Below are 7202 nucleotides of genomic sequence, written 5' to 3' on the forward strand. Positions count from 1 at the left end.
CCAGCAGGGAGCACAGACCTGGATTTGTTTCTAAAGCTTTGGAGACTTCTCAAGGAATAGCTATACATTTGTTTGTGTTTTCCTTGCCACACACTGCCTGATAACATAATGGCTTTCCGATTCTGGTGATATGATAGTATCACCTGAACAGTAAGATAGACACGATCAGGGCAGAGGAAAGGGAGCAGTGGGGTGATCCACTTCTTGAAACAGTCTATGCTAAAAGCTGTTTTCTGTGTGAATAAGAAGTCAGAGGCCGTATAGGAGACAACAGATGGATCTGGGGTTTTTTTCTCCCTCCATTTCTGTAATAGTAGCCACAGGAATGGATTGAAATTGAGCTCCAACCCCCTGGCCCTGTTGCAGTATGGAGGAATTATACTATCCCCCCCAGCTATAGGCACTGTGTTGTTACTATTTCTGTCTGCCCTTTGCTTTATTTTTCTGGCTTTGAGTTTTTCCCCTTGAATAAATGCTGCCTCTGTGTTAGGGCCAAGTGGGTGCAAGGGATGCAGTGGAGCTGAGTGTTTTTTGTGAAAAGCAAGGGGGAGTTGGTCTTTTTTCCTGACCCACCTCAGTGTATATTCCTGTTCTCTTCCCAGCCCTTATCAGTGTGGTTGCCTTTTTCTGTCTGTTTCTCATAATTTAATCAAATGTATCAATCATCCTTCACATTTCCCCGCTCTTTGTTGTTTTTCCCCCCGGTCATTTTACAGGCAACATGCCCGCATCACACCTCCTCTTGTCTTACGCTTCTGTCATGTGAATGAACCAATTAACAATGGAAGGAGAGGATCAGAAACCCTCTGCAGCAATCCCACAGATTCTCAGAATAATTTAGAGCAGATTTCCTGTTCAAAAACACAACACCCCACAGATTTATTTTAGCTCCTTTGCACTCTGCATTTTGCTTACGTCAAGAGCTGGCTTGCTTCTGTACGGCTGCCTTGCCAGGCAGATAATTGCCACACATTCTTTTGTACCGCTGCCACCACCTACAGCATCGTGCATATTATTGTTTGAGAATGTACACAGGTTAGGAACAATCTCCCTCACTCTAGACACAAGAATAACAGCACATTGATATTAAGGGTCTCCTAGGAGCAGGTGAAAATCTGACATCATCCCTGAAAATCAAATGAAGCAAATACTCTTGTGTTTCTACCTCCTCTTCCAGATCATTAGCAAAGATGTTAAATAAAACTGAGCTATCCCTGTGACAGTTCCATCCTCTTCTCGTTGGCCATCACCTATACCCTCCCACCTTGAGCAGTGTCATTTATCATTACCCTTTGTCTACAGCCACTCAGCTAGTTGTCATTCCATGTGACAATGCCCATATTCAAGCTGTATGAATTTATTTTTCAAGGAATGCTTCACAAGAGTAAGGATGAGTTGCTTCATTGAGGTCCAGCTGTACTGTATCATTCAGGGCCTCCTCTTCATTGACCATCGCATTTGTGATTCAATGCTGGGCATGGTTTCTATATTTTAAAGAAACTGCTGTTATTGCTGATGAGTCTATGATCTTCCTTGTGGCTTTCTTTTCCATTTACTATTCATTACATTTTATTACAGGCAGAGTATTTCTCAGGATTTCTCTCTTTTGTTCTTTTTATGGTGGGTTTCCTATCTAGGCCCAGGGACATGGTATTTACCATCCTGCAGCAGAGCTGTGGTCCATCTAGTCCAGGGCTGGGCAATTATTTTGGCTGGAGAGCAGCTTAATGAGTTTTGGTGAGCTGTTGGGGGCCAAATGGGTAGCCCCACCCCTTGACAGTTGCCCCGCTCCCTGGTCACCATCTTGGGACCAGAAGTCCTGCCCCTAACCCCTGACCTTTGCCACTGGAAGTCCCCCCCCACCCCTTTTGCCCCCTGGAAATACCTCTTTTGCGTGGGAAGGATTGCTGTCTTGGAACCAGAAAACCCTCCAAAATATATACTAAAAGTCAAACACCTACTATAATATATTTTAATTTTATTACAAAAATATTTTGTCATGATTTGTGTTTGCACAGCATATATAGAGATGATCGCACAATAACTCAAAAATTAAGTTTTACTCTTCTATATTGTATGTAGACAGTGTGGGGTGTGGTTGAGGTTGGGTGTGTGTGTATGGTGGAGTGTGCGGGCTGTGTGGGAGCAATAGTGTGTGTGCGCGTGTGGTGGGCAATAGGGTATGTTGTGGGGTGCTTGTGGGGGCAGGGTGAGGGTGCATGTCTTTTATAGGGTGTGAGGGATCATGGCAGGTTGTGGGGACCCCCCACGGCTCACAGCCGCAACCAGTGGCAGCAGGAGCATCAGCAGGTGGCAGGTGCTGGCACCCAGCAGAGCATAGCTCTGGCCAGTGTTGCACATAGGAATGAGGATCGCAGGGGCACATGTGCAGTTCCTGCTGGCTGCCTTCCCTGCCCCCTGCTGCAGAGGTCCCAGGACTGTGCTGGAATTGGAGGGGAGCCCTGCCCCCTGCTTCCCCGTGGAGTACCAGGACCTGCAGCAGGGGGTGGGGAAGGCAGCTGGTTCCAGTGCATGGGATTTCCCTCCAGGGCCACATGAGTGTGGGAGCTGCACATGCGCCCCAAGCAGCCCCCATGATAGAGGTGGTTTGGCTAGTCTGTGTTCCTGGCTCCTGTGTGCAGCACTGGCTGGAGCCACCCACTGCTGGGTGCCACTGCCTGCATCAGGCATGAGCACCCACTGCCTGCTGGTGCTTCTGCTGCCACCGGTGGGGGGCTGTGCACCATGCATAGGAGAGTGTGGGAGGTCTCCACACCCCTCCATGATTCCTCACACCTACATACTGCCCACCTGAGCTCCATGCTTCTCTGAGCCCCTGGGCATGGGCTTTATACTGCCACCGGCCCCAGCCCCATGCTCCCTATCCTCACCCAGCTGCAGTTCCCTCTGCCCTACTGGCTCATTACCTGCTGACTGAGTGAGCAGGATGCTGGGGAAGCCGAGCAGGTCTCCTGGGGCAGCTGCAGCAGGAACAGCAGCAGCCCTGCCTGGAAGCTGCATGCTGGCTGGACTGGGCCCTTCAGAGCAAGGCACAATAGGGTAAGTTGGCGGGGGGTGGGGGGGGCAGTATATGTGTACACCTATCTCCCACCCTCATGGGTGGAAGGGCTGGGCAGGGTACAATTAATTGGTGGGTGCCTGTGGGCCAGACGAACGTGCTTGGTGGGCTGAATCTGTCCTGTGGGCCATATTTTGCCCACCTCTGATCTAGTCCAATAACTTAGTGTCTAGTGCCAGCTGCTTCAGAGACAGATCTCAGAAGTGCATAGCAGTTTACTATGGGCTCTGACAGCAGTAGGCCTAAGAACAGACCCTATTACACTTGTGGAATAAGGACACCTATCTGACAAAGTTAATTTTGGCTGACTTCAGAACTGGAACAATTCAGTCAGTCTTAGAACCACAGCCAGCCAAATGGAGTTCACAAAATGGAGGTCAGATTGCTCTAAGTTGTCTTTAAAAAAAAAAATCTCTCTCAGATTCTTTTAGCCACAATTAATATGTCAGCTCTCTATAGTACTTATTTGCCCCATTACCAGTTAGATCTGAGAAGCTCTGAGAGTAATGTATTTAGCTCAGAACAGATCCCCATTTTTCCACATGCGGAACTGAAGCACAGAGATTCATTCATAGATTGTAGAGTTGGAAGGGACCACGAAGGATCATCATGTCCAACCCTCTGCCCCAGGCAGGAAAGAGGACTGAGGTCAGATGACCCCAGCCAGGTGCCTATCTAGCCTCCTCTTGAAAACCTCCAAGTTAGATGATAGCACCACCTCTCTTGGCAGCCCATTCCAGATTCTGGCTACCCTTACTGTGCAAAATTTCTTCCTAATGTCTAACTTGAATCTACTCTCCACTAGTTTGTACCCATTGTTCCTAGTTACTCCTAGGGGTGATGTGTCTTGATTAGAGCGTGGACTAGAATCCAGGTTTTCCATTTCCCAGGGGAGTAGTGCAACCATAGGATACCCTTTCTATGAGGACCCTAGACTCCACTGCTCATCTTCAGCACTGCAGTAGCTATCACAGGGAGGTCTATTTCTGTAGGAGGGAACTACCAGGTCTGTTGAGTGAGCTCACCTGCAGGGGTTTTGGATAGGCAGGAGGAGGCCAGCTAGGAGCTTTACAAAGCTGTGAGCAGAACAGCTTGCTACAAGGAGGGACCAGACTACTGTGCTGGAGCCAAGAGCTAAAGGGGTCCTTAGTGCCTGGGACAGGGCAGAAGGGTTTTATTTTTTTCTGGTTTATTTGTTGGCTTGTTTATTGCCTAAAGACTGTGTTACTTGGGAGGACTGGCTGTGGAGCTACTCAGGGAGCAAAGCCTGCTTAGGCAACCTTCTTACAGTAGCTTATCTTATTGACTAATGTTGCTTGTTGTACGAGCCTGCCCTTTTTCTCTTTACTGTGCATGCATGTGTACACAGATGCTTAAGTACATTAATGCTCCTTTTTAAAGTTTGTGTGAGGTATTGCTCTTCATGCAAGCAAAATGTCCTCTGAAGCATTGAGCAGTGCACAAGATAGCCTCTACAAGGCACCACTCTGTCATAGCTAATGCTTCATAGCTTATGTGGTAAACTTGCTGTGGCCAGCAGCAGCACCATCAAACATACCACACCCAGGCTGCCTCCAAACCCAAAGCAGCCGAGCCATGCCCACTCTGCATTTTGGTTGGGCTAATTAGCACTGAGACTTGGCACTGCCAATTAACTTGCCTCAGCCAAAGCCCTGCCTAGACACAGCTATGTTACTTCTAACTTAGTGGGCAACCTGCACAGAGCCACACAATGTGCTTCAGGGTACTGCTGCCATGCCTGGTAAGTCTACTCCATAGATATGGCCTGCATTTGGAGGGTCACCATAGCTCTGCAGGATGTGCTGAAATGTAACTCAAATCATCTTCAGAAGCTACTACTGCAGTGGCAGTGAGTGGCTCTTGCTGTGTGATAAATCTCAGAAATTTTAGTGATGGTGATAGTGGTGCAGAGACAGTATTCGGCACTGTTCTTGAAATGGGGGAGAAACAAGCAAGTACCGAGAGATGAGGAGCAACTGCAGATTGCTGTGGAGGAACAGTTTGGAAGGATCAAGCTGCACCAAGGCTAGGAATAGATGTGTCAGATGAAGTGGGGATATCTTGGCCCAGCTGATCTGCTTCATTGGGCGAGACACTCTTTGCCTGTTGTCTTGCCTATTGTTCTTACAGGACAATGGTGACACGTTCCCTGCTTCCCTTGGCAATCTTTGGGGCAGATCTCTAGAAGCAGGAAAGCAGCATGGAAAGTTCTGGGGATCAGCCTGAGAACCTGGGAGGCCTCTGCTGGGGAGTGTGAAGTCCTAAACAGACCGTCTCCTCTACAGTACACTTAAACCTACACATGGCTAGCTCCATCCTACCACTCCTAACAGTCCCTATTGCTTGCTTTAGTCCCTAAAAAATTACCACAGGCACCTATACACGAGTGCAGAGGTTGCTCCAACATGCTGGAATTCTGTTAATTCTGCAAATTCATCAAATCTGGAGTGTGGCAATTACCACGGTCCAGCAGCACTCTGCATCTCATGTATCAGCATCCCCATGCTTTAAAAATGGTGGCAGGGATGCTTGAACTGAAGCTCATCAAACAAGCTCTAGTTCAAGGACCCTGGCACCATTTTTAAGTGTGGGGACACTGATACATGAAACATGGCGGCACTTTGACAGCCGCTTTAATTAAAGTGTTGCTCCCCCCTACTCCTGGAGCATGTGTAAATATGTCCCATGGACTCCAAACTCACTACTTCATTCTGTTGCCATTGTTGGGTGTTTTGCCATTGACCTCAGTAAGTTCAGGATGCTGCACTATATTTATTTTTCAGATGTAAATTATTATACTTAAATTTCTCTGGTACATTTACGGATGGGAATTTTCAGGGCTATTGGTAGTGGTATTTTGACTTCAAAATACCAGGGAGCAGGTATTACCAGAAAGCAGGTTGACCCTGAGTGCTGTCAAATGCTCCTACATGTATGTCTAAAATGTGTATGTTCAAGGGTGGAGTGCTGGATGGATAGTGCACAGAGAGGAGGCTATGACTGGGGGCACTGGCGTAGGCATTGACCAAGGGCCTGTAGACAAACAGGCTTTGGAAAGACTGTTGGAGGGTCCAGAAGAGCTGCTGCTACTCTGCATTCTTCAACAGGTCTGGAATTCCACTCTAGCAAACCTCAGAAATTTTGGAGAAGAGTAACTCCCCTGTTGCAGACTTCCCACTCGCTGGGAATGCCTAGCAGACAGGCTCAGGGACTGGACCCCTGCTCAGAGCTCAGCCAGCTCAAGGGCTGAATTGCATTAGTGGCAGTGCTTGAAGGCATGCCTGTTGGTGAAGAATACTCCCTTGCATGTGTGACTTGTCATGTAAACATTAGGTAGCACATCCCAGTCTGCATCAACATAGCTGTCATAAAATGGGCCTTGCTCCAAGACAAAATTAAATTTATAATAGATTTAAACTGGAGCAAATCCGAAGTGCAGCTATTTAACTTAGCTTGTATTAGTTTACTTCCAGGCTCTTCAGACTATGGTACACAACTAACTTGTTAATAAAATAGAAATGAACTGGTTCCAGGAGAGGTATAAGCTAGAGTTTGGGGTTTCAGTTTGATACTGTGGTGAAGTGCGGTTCCCCACTTGCCTTTGGACATGCCCCCTACCTGACTCACCTGCCACACCTTGTTCTTAGTTAATAAATAGTTGTTAATTAAGGCGGGAAGCTGCCCATTTTATGCCCCAATGCCAGGGGGCGCTATCTGTGGCTCTGAACCTTCCCTACACCAGAGCCCATGCCTCGCAGATGGCGTCCAGATGTTTACAGTGCTCCCGGCATACCGCCAAACCAAGTTTGGGCCATGCCATCAGGCCTCAGTCATACACCCATTCATACCATCCTCCTCTCACTAGGGCCTCTCTCAGGGTCTCTTTCATACATCAGTGACTCATCCTGCCTTGCTTCCTCTTGGAGCAGGTCCCTTAGGCCATAGGCTTAGCTAGTCCATCCCTTGGGTGGTAGGCATACTGTCTTTTGGGCCTCTCCCATGACCCTCACCAGGACAGTGGCCAGCCAATTCCCCGACTGGGTCGAAGCTTACTCTGGCCCCTTCTGGGTGTTAGAAATGGAGTATTGTTAGAAATGCACAG

Source organism: Crocodylus porosus, unplaced genomic scaffold (assembly GCF_001723895.1).
Source record: "Crocodylus porosus isolate Cpor-Errol unplaced genomic scaffold, CroPor_comp1, whole genome shotgun sequence".
NCBI lineage: Eukaryota > Metazoa > Chordata > Crocodylia > Crocodylidae > Crocodylus > Crocodylus porosus.